This window comes from Camelus ferus, chromosome 6 (assembly GCF_009834535.1).
Source record: "Camelus ferus isolate YT-003-E chromosome 6, BCGSAC_Cfer_1.0, whole genome shotgun sequence".
In the NCBI taxonomy this organism is placed as follows: domain Eukaryota; kingdom Metazoa; phylum Chordata; class Mammalia; order Artiodactyla; family Camelidae; genus Camelus; species Camelus ferus.
The window spans coordinates 55,291,173-55,307,400 of record NC_045701.1 but is presented as its reverse complement, the minus strand read 5'-3'; the positions used below and the strand labels follow the sequence as shown (position 1 = coordinate 55,307,400).

At 45.0% G+C, this 16,228-nt stretch overlaps 1 non-coding gene across 1 annotated transcript; it reads right to left on the bottom strand.

Moving 5' to 3' along the window:
• Positions 1-13,525: 13,525 nt before the first annotated feature.
• Positions 13,526-13,942, bottom strand: LOC102515072. The gene has a single exon (XR_001365457.2). It is a non-coding gene; the product is annotated as a 60S ribosomal protein L31 (transcript).
• Positions 13,943-16,228: the final 2,286 nt, after the last annotated feature.

The window sequence follows — 16,228 nt, the reverse complement described above, 5'->3', positions numbered from 1 at the left end:
AGGTTAGGGAGAGCAGAGAGGAGGAAGTCAGCTGGAAAGCACGTCTGTGCTGTCAATAAACATCTCCACTGTGGAGCCACAGCACTCTCAGTGCAAACACAACTGTGGACACTGCCAGGGCTGTGGCAGGGTGGGGCGGAACAGGACTGACGGCTCCTTGCTCAGAGATCCTTCCAGATCTGCACACTGGCAATGTGCTGTGCATATTTTCAATGCATCTGCTAGTCAGCAAACATAAATATCTCCGTGGAATAAAGTGGGAGATCTGGTTTGTGCAGAAATAGGAGAACATGGAAGAGGATTGCCTCCTCTTTGCACTTTTGAAGAGCAAACATGTGCTTTGAACCCACAAGGGCAGAACCAAGGTCGGAAATCTTGAAGAGAAATGAAGAGGCATGTAGTTATGCCTGGCTGTTTACTATAAACTGTGGAAATGTATTGCCTACAGAAGCACATTCTGAATCACACCTAGAGCATAAGGCAGCAAATAGTGATAAGCACTCTTCAGAAGAGGCCTAATTCTTTCTAATCCAAGTGGTAAGTCAAAGCTCTCCAAATCCCTTGTTATCATGGGACCCTCAGAGCTACTTGCCCCAAAGTAAAGGTCAAGGGTCTTATAATCCAATAGGGAGCTTTTGCGTGTTTCTGCTAAATCTAACATAGTATTGGGGGTAGGGGACGAATTAGGCCATAAAAAGTGCAGTTCATGTTTATAGAGATGAGAATGAGAATGTACTGGTCTAAGAGCAAGAAAAAAATGTACCTGCTACTGGTATAGCATTCCAGTAGGTTTTCTGTTATTTATTATCTCCCTTGTAGATAAACAACAGTTTCAGCCAAAACCATTATCAGTGCCCAGTGTTCATTCAGCCTCTGCCAACTCACTCCTTCCATCATTCTTTTGTCATGTCATTGTTCAGACATGATCATGCCTACTATTTTCCAGATACCATGGTAGAAGTAGAGGACATAAAAGTAAGTAAGACAGCTTCCCAAACAACTCGAAACCTTCTCTCGTGAGCCTTCCGTGCCCTCAAGGAGCCCCCAACTATTGGGTCAGGCACACACACAAAAACTAAGTACAGTACCATGTGATAACCGCTGGAGTAGAGGAGTCTGACACATTCTGTGGGAGGACAGCTCAGGGAACAAGTTCCTCTTCCTGGGAGTGGGGAGAGGTGCGGCAGGCCAAGGGAAACAGCCTGACCAAAGTCACTGGGGGTAACTGTGCCAGGCGTGGTGGCAGTGATAGGAGTAAACATTTACATTGGGTTTATTATGTGCCAGGAGCTCTTGTAGGAGTTTTCCATCCTTTAATTCATTTAATCCTCACAACAACCCTATGAGCTAGGTCTGATTATTTTTCTCATTTTGCTGGTGAGGAAACTGAGGCACAAAGAGTCAAATAACTTGCCCAGGGTCATACAGAGGAGCAGAGTTGAGGTTTGAAACTGGGAAGGGAGGCCTCAGGTCTATGCCGTGAACCACAATGTTCTTCTGCCTGTTCTGGGAGCACATGGGGCATATGGCGGTAGGTAGGTGTGCTGCAGTCAGATTCTAAATGGCCATTAATGACATGTGCTTTATCCTGGTATGTGGGGGCACTTTTAAAAGTCATGACTGGACAGATCTCTGCTTTAGAAGGATAAAGCCAGGGCTGATGAATTGGAGAAGAGAAATTTAAAAAGGCAACCCAGAGACTATTGTAACACTGTGAAAGGGGGCTGGAGCAGTGGCAATGGGAGCAGGCGAGGGTTATTTCATTTGTTTACCAGGGAAGTTTTAGAGCAGATACCCGGCATGTGTACCACCACCCAGAGCAGCACTGATAGCTGAACCCAGCATTTTTCTTGGTGAGGTCAGATGCTGCCTCAGCTTCCTTCTCAACACAGCAATGCTCCAGGAGGCCACTACGAATTAGAGTCAGTACATTGGATGAAACCAACTTGCCATTCCTTTTTGGGATAGATACTTCAGGTTTGGACTCTGATAGAACTCAGTGACATATCTGAGGGGGAAAGAGTGGTCACACAGAACCTGGAGGCTTCTGACTTGGATGCCTGAATGGAAAGTGATACTATTGATTGTGATAGAAAACAGAGGAAAAGCAGGATGGAAGGGAAAACCATGAGTTTTGTTTCATACAGCCTCAGATCTGAAGTCCCATGGGGCATCCAAGAGGAGAGGTTGAGATGGGAGTATGGGTCTGAGCCCAGGAGAGACTCAAACTGGTGCTGTGATTAGAGGGAGTGTCACAGAGGTGGAAAGTGAGCGGCATCTCCCAGAGTGGACAGAAGACAAGGCTGAGGAGGGAACCCTGGCAACACTAGTCCCTCCGCCACGGAAGGAGAAAGAAGGGAGCGCGGTCTGATGGGGAAGAAGCATTCACAGATGGCGGTAGGGCTCTTAGATACTGGGAGAGGTAAAGAGCAATGATGAAGCTGCGATGAGGATTCAAAATGGGGGTCCTCGCTGGCAACCCTGAGAGAGCATTTCAGTTATGCAGTGTAGGCGGGAACCAACTTACGTGTTTTGGTGGCTGAAAAAAGGTGAGGGAGTATAAAACTATTCTGTCAAGATGTTTGGAGGCAGGGTTTTAACCTTTAGGGAAAAACGAGGGCACGCTGCTGACAGGGAAGCAGGTGAACAGGGTGAGATTGATATTGGAGAGGGGAAGCAGTGGTATATCAGGAGGCAGCAAGGATGAATTAAACACAAGGTGGACTTCTTGGCAAGATAAGCACTTACCACAGAGTGTAATCTTACATCGATTGGTGTGATTCTTACTTTCAGTCCAAGGCTCTTTTTTTTTTTTTTTTTTTTTTGTCATTATTTTATCCCTAGCGCCAGTGAAACACCAGGCACTGAATGAATACATGCTGAATAAGGAGAACAAACAGTTGAGTGGTATCCTTCTTCTTAAACATGAAGGAAGGAATCACTAGGACTAATGTTCTAGTAGGACTAATGTTGATAGCAGGGGGTGGAGAAAATCATTTTTAACTGGTGATAAAGAAGGTGGTGAAGTGAGGGGGGTATAGCTCAGTGGTAGAGCACATGCCTAGCATGCAGAAGGTCGTGGGTTCAATCCCCAGTACCTCCCTTAAAACAATAAATAAACCTAACCCCCCTCAAAAAAATTAAAAAAAAAAAAAAGAAGGTGGTGAAGAGTGCGGGTGTGGACAGAGGAACTGGTGATCCAGTTATGATCAGATCTGCCAGAACTCGTTTAAAAGCGTCACCAGAATTCTCACTTTTAAAGTCAAAGAAAGGAAGGCAAGAAAGAATATTTCCTTTAGAAATACACACTGAAAGTCGTGTGACTAAGGATTTCTGAAGCTCAGTGATTAATGATAGATGTGGTACTTCCTTTATAATTTTCTCTTCTTTCAAGAGATAACACACCCCTCCCCCCAAAGAGATAACACCCAAGATAAACATAGGGTAACAATCTCTGTCTTCTAGCATTTCTCTGATGCGCAGGTTTCTCAAGTAAATAGAGGTGTACTACTCTTTCAATGTAAATGTGCTCAGGTCTGGGGGAAAAGTGTTCCTTCCACGTGTGTCTTTTTTCCCCCTTAAAAAAAAGTTTTTAATGTTTTCCCTTTGCCATACCCTGTGGGGAAACAAAATTACATAGCTGTTTGCCAAAAAACACAGTTCTGGCAGCTACATCATCATATTTGTGCCTCTTTATAATTAAGATGAGGGTTGAAAAAATATTGTTATTCTTTAAATGATATAATAGATTATGTATTATTCCTTTTCCTCCTTCTCATCTGCTCATCTTTTTCTGAAGGGTAGGCACTTCCTCATATCAGTAATTTCTAGGTTACTGAGATCTTTAGACAGCTCTCTCTAACTCCCCGTCCTCCTCACCTCTTCATATTTTCAGCTGTCAGTGAACTCTGGGGCAGGAATCAGGTCCGCCAGTCCAGGACACAGACTAGGTCCCAGGGCCTCAGATTTCCCACTTCTGTAAGAGACAGGACCCCTGTTTTTCATGGGGACTGTATAGGTCGACTGCTAACTCCTCAATTCTCTCGAAACAGATCTGAGATTCTTAGAGGAGAGGTCTGAGTAAGGAAAACCCATCGAGGTTTTGACTCAGAGGTCAGCTGGCCTCATAGGAGTCTCCAGCATGGGTCTCCGCAAAACTGGAGGAGAAGCAGATTCACCCATTCCAAAGAAGTGGGTCCCTCTGACCATCGTTCCCTATAGCCAAACTCTTACAGAGTAAATGTGTGAAGGTTTGGGGTTAGGTCCCTTTGGCTGTTTTTAAAAAGAGGGTGCTGGCATTTCCTCACATTATCACATGGCATCAAATCATGTGCTTTTGTGTTTAGACATCAGGGCACCTCCTATTCCTGGCTCAGTGGGTTTAGAGGCGTGTGTCATATGCCCAAGCAAGAGTCTCTCTGTGGCATCCCTTCTTTTCCTGTTGCTACAGGTGAGTGTGTCCATGCATTTAGAAATAGGGCATCCTCACAATTCTACTGCATATGAGGACATCAGAGATAGAACTCAAGTCAAATAGCTTGGTTTATTGGCTGAGTTGGCAGTAAAGACTCTCACAACCCAGCAGACTTGCTTCAGACAAGGACAGAGTCTTGCATCTGGGTGTAGCCTCTCGGGGCAGGTCAAAGCTCCAGGCTCGATTTGAAGTCAAAGGATGAATGGACAGTTTGGCATTAGTCAAAGCTGTAACATGCTGTGGTTCAGTCCACTGTGCATCTGAGTCTGGTAGGGGACAAGGACAGAGGCCAGGGTGGGGTTGGGGGCAAGAGGTCCAATCCACATGTCTACACAGAGCCTCAAATTTGGACTTCTGCAAATAAGGTTATGAATTCAGACACAAAGTTGTACTTACTGGAGGGAAAGAAGACAGTATTCATCATGTAATTTTAGTTTTAAAAACATAAATATTAAAATATACCATGATTTTTAAAACTTGTTTAGCCATTTGTTCATTTTTTAATACCCTAGGAGCCTCAAAAGTGGAACTGACCTGCCTGCCCTCTGCTTTCCTGCTAGCAGAGGGGCTGTTAGTGATGACTGAGTAACTAGGGGCCAGGGAGTCTGAATAGTCCGTTCTTATGGAGAGTTTAACCAAGAGAAACAGTTCTACACCCTTTTTCTGGCAGTCAGCTGTCCTTGGTTCCCCCCCAGGGGTGTGCTGCTCCAAGAGGACCCCAGCCAGCTGCTCCCACCCACATCAGGGCTGCCAGAACCCCCGTGGGCCCCACGCAGAGCCCCACAGCTCCAGCACAAGCCTCAGCTTCCTCCCAGCTCCTGCTGCCCCTTAAGTGGCTCCACCCATCTGCAGAGCACCGTGGGCAGTGAGGAGACCAACATACACCTGGAAGAGGGCACGTGAGAAGAGCCGTAATAATAGTGCAGGCTTCTCCCTCTGCATGAGGGGAAACAAATCCCACGATGATTTACATGCTTGTTTTGCAACAGAGCTGAGCTCTCGCTGCTCCCCAAGGCCTTGGGGATGAAAGACAACAGTAATGTTCATTCCTCCATGGGCTGTTCACACATCATCAGTCATTGAAGCTGCACCTGAAGCCTTTCATCTAGAAATACATGGAGGTTAATGAATTCAGGGTATCACTGTAATCAGCCACAGAGCACTGGCATTCAGGCTCTTTCAGTTAAACAGTGAAAGGCCCAGGACAGCAGAAGTCACCAGTGAAGACAGATGAACAGGAGTGAGAGGAATGGTAATCTCTTTTCAATTCAACCCAGAAAGTAGGTATCTAGGCTTACTCTGTGTAAGCACTGTGCTGAGTCTCCGGAGGAGAGAGAATTTGCTTCTTGTCCTCAGAGACCTTGGAACAGTTTGGTGTCATTCAGACTGCAAGCTTTGGAGGCAGATAGACCAGCGTGTGAAAGTGCTTGGCAGAGAAACAGTCACATAAGGGATCTGAGTGAAGGGTGTGGTTCCTTTTCTTTTTTTGCCAGAAGCTTTGCTCTCACCCGCCCTTTCAAGGACTGGCCTCATGCCCTGGAGTCTCAGTTACTGGCTGTGTCCCTACACTGCGTTGCCAAAGCTGGCAGAAGCCAGGGACCCTCCTGGCCATCTACTCAGATCTGCTCCTTGTAACTCGACACTGTGGTCCTTCTGCTCTCCAGGATACTTATCTGTGGCCAAAGCTGAACTTCCTAGTTACTGCCTTTCTGAATTTCTAGGATTCATCCCTAATGTGGCCTGTCATGATATGAATTCCATCCAGGCTATGTCAGTTTTACTGTTCAAATAACATCTGATGTCCTCAGCTCCGGGCAAATCGGACTTCTTAAACTTCACCTTTGATCATACCACACCTGTTCAGAAACTATCAGTGACTCCCTATGGCCTCTAAATTAAGATGAAATCTTAGCCTGAGGGTCTCAGTGTGGCAAGACCTAGCCTAGCCCACCTCTTTATCTTTATCTTTATTCCTACCTGTGTGTAACTTATCCGCCTTAGTGGCTCCACCCTTAGTGGACTAATTCCATTGCCTGAGTACATTCTGACCTTTCCTTCCTGTGTCCTTTGCCCTTGTTGGACTTTGGTGGCATTTCCACATGGGAGGATAGATGGAGATAGAGGAAGATGGCTAAAGGAACAATATTAATGAAGACATAGGTACGGGAGGGTATGGACACCAGAGAGGAGATACATTTGGTTACTGGATATTGGGCACTTAAAATCCCAGAATCACAGCCATTATAAGTACCAAATGTATCATCTGATCTAGCCCTGGCCTTCATGCTGGGGAAATATTTTTGTTTCTATTCTAGATATTAGACCACTAGAGCTCAGAGAGTTTAAAATGACGTAAATTGAGGTAGGGAGAGAAATGTTTAGACAGACAAATTGAGGTCATCCTATAGGAGCCTTGAATGCCTTGTTAAACAACTAGTGCTACATTCAGTCGATGATGGGGACTATTGAAGGATTTCACTGGGGTAGTGACATCATTAGAGCTATGTTGGCTCAGTGCTTTCAAACTGTGGGATGTGATCCATAAGTGGGTCACAAAGTCAGTTTTGTGGGTCATGAATAAAAAAAATCAGGGTTCAGTGTTGCTTTGTGAGATTTGTATGTGTATACTGGGTTGTGAGGTAAAATATATTTCTTATTGTGAGTCATGGCCAAAAAGTTTTGAAAGGCCCCAGAGTTAGGAAGATTACTCTGATGATAAATCATAGGCTGAATTAGGGTTGCAGAGGAAGAACCTGGAGGCTAGGAATCTAGTTTGGATGCTCTTGCCATAGCCCCAGTGGGCAGTAAGAAGGATCTGAATGGGAAGGAGAAGCCATGGGGTGGGGGAAGGAGGGGGGAGGACATGAGATATTCTCTGGGGTAAGAATGTAGGGTTTCAGGATGTTGGATTGTGGGGCTCAGGGAGAGGGGAGAACCAGTCAGGAATGACTAAAAGCCACACTTGGGTGCTTGGGAAATGCTGGTGCCCACAGCCAAGTGGGACTGTTGGGAGGAGGGCGTGGTTTGAGGACCAGCACAAAAGACGGATGGAAAGGTGAACAGCCACCATCAGGTAGAGGGTCAGTCGGGATCCCAGCAGGAGAAAGAACCCACTGACATGGTTCCGGTGCAGAGACTGAAGGAAGAGAGGATTTCCAGAGCTGTGCGCAGGCTTCAGGGAACCAACCTGGTATGATGAGGTGCCCAGAGATTAACCACAGTGGGACACTCTGCCTCTCAGATTCCTCTGGGCCCCAAACTCATAGCACACCACTCCCCAACTTCTATTCTGTTCTTCCATCCTTGAAACCAGTACCTGACTGCCACTTGGTTTGTCACTGTCATTACACCTACTGCTACTATTATTTCTACCCTCAAGGTCACAATAGGCAAATATGTATCAAACCCTTATCCTGTGCCGAGGGCTTTACATGCATGATTTCATTTAATCATGTTCGCCTCATGAGTTGGTCCTATCTGTATTCCAACTGTACAGATAAAGAAGTAGAAACTCAGGGACATTTAAACACTTGGCCAAGTTCACACAGTTAAAGTGGCAAAGCTGGAATGGGAAGCCAGGCAGTCAGTTTTTTGACCACTCAGTCACTCAGTGTTCTCCGAATTACTGAGAAATAGAAGATAATAAAGGTAACAAATGATGGGGCAGTTAAGCACAGCAAAACTTGTAAGTCAGTCCTTGGCAATGTCACACTTTGATACAAGTGGGACCCAGCATCTTGTGGTCCCACTTCCCCAATTCCTTTTTAGACGCTCCAGTGGGACTTGTTGGTCTAGGTTTTATCTAGAAAATCATCCTCCCACTCATGCACTGCCTACGAGATGGGTGGCTGGAGTCATGCTCTGCGGTTTCAGCTAGGGGCGGGATCGGGTTGCCCTAGTTGCCTGACTGCGAGCTGCGCAGCCTCATTCAGAAACTCCTCCTCAGTTTTCACTCTGATTGAGGCCTCTTGGTTGCCCCTCGGCCCTTTTGCTCTGCAGCGGCTTGAATCCAGTGGACGTTGGGAGCCCTCAGGATGCTGCACTGATTGTTGAGTCGCCTCTTTCTGCTCCCACAGCCTCTTCCACATCTCATCTTGCAGTCCTGCTTTTTCCATGGTCCAGTTCACATCCCTCTGCCGTGTGCCTGTGGTGTGTGTCACCAAACCAGGTGTTAAGGCTGGCTCTGTCCTAAGTCTAAATTTACGCAATCCAAGCAACTTTCTGAACCTCATTTTTCCAGCAGCTGAGTGGCCCCAGCCCAAATCCCAGGACCTGTCTGCCTTCCACCTGTACATCCCACAGCCCCAACCTGACCACCATCCTGTACTTCTGCCCCCTCTGGACCTCTCACGAGGCCCTCTTCTCACGTCAGAAGGGCCTGATGTCCGGCTCAGCTCATTGATCTGAGAGTCCCATGGAGGATGGAGCAAGGCTGCCCTCAACCCCGCTCATGCCCACAGCCCCGTGCTCTCTCCCAGCTGCCTTCTGATGACTCACTGCCCTCACACCCATGCCTTCCCTCCCTGCTTTATTTCAGGAAGTGACTTTTGAGAATGGTCTCACTTTTTTTTTTAAACAATAGAATACTTCTCACCTACAGAGAATAAGATACAACAATCCCTAATGCTGTTAATAACACACACACACACACACACATACACACTCACATACACACACACACACTCCAAATAAGGCTTTTAAAAACCAGACTTACAAGGTAGGGGACAGGTAGGGCTCTTCTGGTGAAGGTGGTGGAGTGTTAACTATGTCTGAAAATCCGTGAGCCCTAGACCTAAGAATTGTGCACTTGACTGTAGATAAGTTATTCTTCAAAGTCCCATTAGCTGAAAGAGAGAGAGAAGCAGGGGGAGCCCAGGAAGCTTTATCCCAAGATTTACTCAAAAACCTGTCAGCAAAAGTTTATGTGCCAGTGGTTTTCACTGTGTTATAATTTAGTGGCTAACACAGCTGCATGTTTGTGTTTTTAACTGTAGTTTTTAAAAAATAGTTTTAAATATATGTTAAAAGTGAAATCCAAGTATATTTAAAATATAAAATTCAAATCAAGTACAGTTAAAAGATGGGTGACCCTACACTTGTTCCTGGCAATCCTCAAAATCTCATGGAAGAGGGGATGGTATAGCTCAGTGGTAGAATGCATGCTTAGCGTGCACAAGGTCATGGGTTCGATCCCTGATACCTCCATTAAAAACAAACAAACAAACCAACCTAATTACCCCCCCCAAAACAAAACAAAACAAACTTATGGACGATTTAAGACACTTCTGGGTGGCCACAGATGACCAAATGACTGGAGATCAGACCAGTGCAAGCACATTATGCATGGTCCTGTGGAAAGCACATCAGCCTCTGTATGTACCCGCCTGTGTTCAAATCCTAACTCTGCTGGTTACCTAAGGTCCTGCAGCTGGTACCTTGTCAACTATACAGCCCCAGTTCCCTCATCTGTAAAATGGGTATAGTGCCACCTGCCTCAGAGTTGTTGGGGAATTAAGTGAGACCATGACTAAACTGTCCAGCACCCTTGGCTGCCCCCCCAACAAATGTTAGCTCTTGTCTCTTCTGTGTCCCAAAATGCAGCAAAGTACACCAGGTTTAGAGAGGGTCCGACTACCTTCAGTCAGTTATACCTTTTGACTTGTTTTTCTAGAGGCAAAGATGAATTTTATATCTTTTCATGCACAACCACACCTGGCCCTCCTTGCTGCCAGTGACACATTTGCAGGACTGTACACAGGCCCTGAGGAGAAACATTCAACACAAGTGAAGTTGCTGGTCATCCTTACTTAAGAGAGAAAATGACTGGAATGTGAGTGGAGCAGACTGCCTGTTCCAGGTCCTGACTCCACATCTACAGGTGCAGAGCAGAAATTTATTAAAGGATGGGAGGGACTTTCTTGTCTTTCTGGGTTTCTCCTTCCTTTTCTGTCTCTTCTCGGGCCAGTGGAAGAAAAGAAAGGAAGGGGGAGAAAAATAACCAAAGGCAAAAAGGCAGAAAGCATCCCTCATACTTTCATCATGAGAGTGAAAACAAGTGTCTCATAGCTTATAAAATGCAGGTTCAAGATGTCCTATTGGGGAGGTGGTGTCCACACCAGAGACAGGAGTGGCCATCACATCAGTGTGTGTTAGACTCGGCATTCTGGGTTTGTGTGAGCTCCTACCATGTGATCTATTGGAAGCATTTACTCATAAGGATGAGCACTTCGCTTGGTCCCATGGCCAGATCGTTGCCTGAAAGAAATGATTTTGAGCTATGAGGAAAATATGTCTGTCTTGTGAACCTTCAGATTTCAGCAAACCTACCTTTCAGATGCTGCTGCTCCCTAATACACTGGATTTTCTTCCAGTTTCAGAGGTCTGAAGCAGTTATGCACTGGAAGCAGATCTCAGTTTCAGAGCACTCCCCTCTGCCTGGGTACACGGGGTATGAAGGGCTACATTCTGCTTTGGTAAACTCTGTCCAGCTGGGAGTTCAAGATCCAGAGTAGTTAAAGCTGGAGACTAGAGGCTGGTAAGTGATTTACCAAGACTCCCCATGAGAGGTTGCTTCTCAATCTTCAGCCTGTGTTGTAAGTTAAGGTTTTGTGCCCTTTCTCTGCCGAAGACTTCAGACTCTAAAAGGCATTTGCCTTTCCAGAGGCCTCTTCTTTAGCTGTGTCAGGTAGGCCATGGGCCAATCTGAACTACGTGGTGCAGTTCCGACCAGCTCTGCTGGCCTTTTATTTCACTCTCACAGACCTGGTGAATGCCTTTGTGAACTGGCCTTGAAAAAGTTTTACAGACTTCACAGTCTAGATTTTCTCTGCCAGTTTTCTGTTTGCTTGTTATGCTGCAAGAATGTGACCTAACAGCCTCCACACCCTATGACTCAGCCTCGCTCTGGTGAGTTGTGTGTTCCAGGCCTCCCAGGGCAACGCCTCCTCTAATGTCCGCCAGGTGCTGCCCAGTGTGAGCCAGGGTGGGAGTCAGAAACACTCCCCACAGGCACGCAGAGGGGAAGAGAAGGTGAATTCCGGCCTGTTCCACTCCCCAACACCGCAGTCAGGCTTGGCCCTTCTCAGGCACAGCCTGGGTGGGGTGCGTTAAGGGTTAGGAGGAACTTACACAGTGGGATGGATTTTGAAGGGAACTGGCAGAGTGGCTACGTCTCACCTTGGGAAGAAGCAGTTGATATCCACCTGGGGGCTGTGTGAAGAAGCCTGTCTTACTTTCAGCTAATTGGTCTTTGATTTGTGGGACATTCAATTTACTGGGGGGAAAATAAATCTGACTGTTAAGCTTTTGGAGGCAAACTGGAGGAAATCATATAATTAGCAATTCAGAGATTCTCAGAATCTTTGGCCAAAAAAAAAAAAAAAAGATGACAGAGGAAAAAAAAATCACTGTGCTCTGGAGTGTGGCAGAAGGCCAAGCACTGGATAATGGCCACAGAACAGATATTAATGCATTATGTTTAAACATACGCTTCTCTCTGGGAAGGAATTGCTTAGGGAGAGCTTATGCCTGAAGTACTACTCTTACTACATGAGAAAACCTTAAGTGCCTTTACCTTAAACTCTTTCACCAGATTTTAAAAATTCAGGCCTCCTTGCAAAAGTGCAAGCACACTGCTATCTCTTGATGGGCTGTAACAAAAGCAGAAGACTTAAACAATAGTTTTATGAAAAGAGATGAAATCTGAGCACCATTCAGACGTTTACCAATGATTCTCTGTTTGCTGCATGGTATCTATGAATCATCTGACACAAAACAGCTGTTATGGCCTCTCTGCTGTAAGGACGTGATGGGCTCTGCCAGGAACAGCACCCCAGTTTGTGGTCTAGTCGCTGACAGAATTTACATAATACAAGTTCCTGCCAACTCAGCCTACCCCACGGGGGGCTACCGCTCACCTCCTGCAGGCCCTGGGATGGCCCTACTTTGGGCTGGCTCTGCCCCAGCAGGAAACACAGGCCTCTTGGCTGTTAGTGCCAGCATGCTAGCTCCCGACCACACCCATAGGTTTGTTTGCTTCCTTTTGTTTTGGAGAGGATCTTTTTATTTTTATATAATTTCAGTTTTACAGAAAAATTAAAAGAGCAGTATAAGGAACTCCTAAAATCTTTGGTCCATTTGTTTGCATTTTTGCCTTATTTGTGCTTTCTCCCTCTCCCTCCCTCTTTCTCTCCACCCTGCCTCCCCTCCCTCCCTCCTGTTTAAGAGTAAGTTGGAGATGTGATGCCTCTTTACTCCTAAACTCGCCAGTGTGCATGTTCCAAGAAGACATTCCCTTACCACAGTTCTGTTAACACAATCAGGAAACTACACATTAATACAATACTACTATCTGTTTCATCAACTGTCCCCAAAATATCCTTACTATTTTTTTTCTCCCCCGTGTCCAAGATCAAATCCAAGACCATGCACAACATTTAGTCATCAGGTCTATTTATTTTCCTTTGTTCTGGAACATTTCTTCAGCTTTCCTTTGTGTTTCTTGACCCTAACATTTTAAAAGAGTACAGGCCAGTTATTTTGTAGAATGTCTTTCAGTTTGGGTTTGTCTCGTGTTTCCTCAGGATTTGATTCCAATTAGGCATTTTTGGCAGGAATATCACAGAAATGGTGGTGTGTCCTCCAAGCATTCTAATCCGGGGCACATGATGTTGGATATTGGTTTCTACCAATATAATGTTAGGTTTGTTGACTTAATTATGTGATTTCTGCCACTGTGAAGTTACTATTTTTTCCTTTGTAATCAATAAGTAATGGGGGGAAGAATACTTTGTAACTCTGTAATTATCCTATTTTTTTAAACAAACTTTTACCTATCAGTTTTAGCATCCATTGATGATTTTCTACCTCTGCCATTTTGGCGTTCTTCTGTAATGAAGAGGTTTCCCTTCATCTCCATTTACTTATGTATTCTTTTATTTATTTATATCAATATGGATTCTTATTTTATTCACTGGGGTATAATCCATTACAAACTTTCTTTCTTTCTTTCTTTCTTCCTTTCTTTCTTTTTTTTTTCTTTCTTTCTTTATTGTTCTAGAGCTTTATTTGTGACACTCAGCAGTTAGTTCTCATCCACATTAACTGTCTGTAGATTTTTGAAAGTGGTGACAGGTACATAGGTAACCAATGTATAGAGCTTGTTTGGTGAATCTTCATCATCATTCTGTTTTCTGAACAATCGCACATGAATACGATATGGGACATTCCTTATTCCTTTGGCCCAGACAGCTTTGTTGAGCCTGGTGTCAATGCACACATCTGGAGTTCCCATCTCCTTCATGGCAAATTTCCGGATTTCTTTGAGTGTCTGAGGCGCACGCTTCTTGAAACCCACTCCATGAATGCGTCTGTGAATGTTGACAGTGTACTCTCTGGTCACCACCTCATTGATGGCGGACTGGCCCTTCTTCTCACCACCCTTCTTTGCGGGAGCCATCCTGCCGGGCCAGAGTTGGAAAAAGCAAACATTATTTATTTTGAGGTTCATTCTGCCCCAGTTTGGGCCAGTGGGAGCCCCTTCAAGCTGGCTTCTGAGTCCTTTCAACGATTCTTTGAACATTTCTTTACTTTTTGGGACAAGATGTTCTAGGCTCGTGCACTACTTTCCTGCTCCCAACCTTGGAACAAACCGTTTCTCCTTTAGTTGGGGAATGGTATTTAGAAACCAAGGTCTGGGTGCTAAATATGCTCATTCCTACTGGTGTGTCATGGCGTCTAGGGCCTCTTAGCAGACAGAATTAGGTAATATTACATACATACATACATACATACATACATACATACATACATAAATAGATAAATACAGAGGCATAGATATACATTAGAAATATACTGGAGACATAGCTATAGAAAGATATATTAGACATAGATGCATAGTTGTACTGATTATTCCAACTCCAGTGCAACAAACATCTTTTCTATGTTTGTAATTTCCTTCCCCCAAAATTAGAAATCTGCATCCCATTTACCTCAAGCTCAAGAATACACAGATGGTAGTTTCAGAATTGGTAATTCATAGCACTGCTAAAACTAAACCTAATGAGGATTTTATTTATTTACAAGTTTTAAGGTAAAATTTGCATATGTTTAAATGCACAAATCCTAAGTATAGAATTCAAAGACTTTTGACAAATGGATACACTCATGTGACCCACACTTCTTTCAAAGTATGGAACATTCATCTCTGTATTTTATCAGAAAGTCCTGTCATATTTCTTCCTAATCAGTCTTCCCACCACCCGAGGCAACCACCATTTCAGTATTTTGCTTAGTCGTAGACATCAATTAGCTGCCCTAGTTTTGAATCTTCATCTTCATCTTGGGTTGTACTCTGGGCTCTCCTCCTCCAAGGTTCATGCCACCTCAGTGCCTGATCTTAGATTTTGTTGTGTCTGCTCTTTCTTGGCCATCCCAGATTTGATTTCCAGTTCTGTCTCCAGTCTTTCCCAATCCCTGGTGCCAGTGAGTCTGCCCCTCCTACGGGCTAAATGTTGACTTGGTTTCAGCACTAGTCTACATTCCTCATTCCTCCTGGGCTTTTGATCCAGCCACAAAGGTTGTCTAGCCTGGAATGTACTTCTAGGGTAACACAATTTACTAATATAGTTTTATTAAAAGGCACAGCACCTCAGCATTTGGCAGTATCTCCCTGTCTGTTCCTGCTTGATGCCTGGATACTGAGCCACACCTATTCCTCTGTTCCCAAATCTTGCTTCCTTACTCCAGTTGGGTGATGGTCACGGCTCTCACTTCCCAGTGACAGCTGGAGCCAGCAGCTGATGAGGCTTTTCTCACGAGGGTGCCCTGTGAGCATGACTGTGATAGACAGAAGCCATGTATCTTGTGGGTGTTTAGTAAATGTGAAACCACTCAGCCCACCACCAAGACATGGCAAGTGGCCAGAGTTGGGGCACAGGCAGAGAAGGTGGGTGGGCCCCTGTGCACCCTGTAAATGCTTAATGAATAACTCCCTTTGAGTAGCACTCAGCCTAGCCAGAGCTGTAGGGTGGAGGGTAGAAACAGGTGAGGCTTCGGAACCAGAAAGTCACACTCATGTTCATATTTAGAAAACAGTGTGGTTATAATAGCTTATTTTCCAGGCTCCCTAATGAAAAGGGTTAGTGTGATTCAATCATGAGGACTTCTGAAAAGACTCTTTGACGTGAAGGCCCTAACCTCCAGTCTTCACATTGGCCCTTGATTATATTAGCAGTTTAATAAGCAGTTGCTTGTCTTGCCTTTTGTGTGCTTAGATTCCCTTCAACGAGGCTAGAACTCCATGAGGGAGGTGACAGTGTTGTGTATTTTTCTGTTTTCCTCCTGTCTTAGCACCAGCTCCCTGTCAGGTGACAAGAGTTGAATTGAGTCTTCTTAGTCACCTTAACGAGGTCTTCTTTCCAATGTACCCCAGTTCCTAGTACAGTGCCAGGCACAGAGTAGGCATACAAATTGGCTGAATAAATCATGAGCTAATTCTATTAAATTATTGCTGAACCAAAGTGTCATTCCTTTTAGGAATCTGCATTTTAGAAAAGGACAACAGGGAAGGGGCAATGTTTAATAACCCAAGGGGAATTAATTGTCACAGTGGAAGTATAAGCAACAGGGTGCCTGGGTGAGAAGGACATTTATGAGCAGAGGACTCTTTGGAACCCCACCAAATATTGCCACATAACTGTTACTCTTCCCCTAAGGCCCTCAGAATATTAGGCCTTAAAGGGGTCATTATATTCT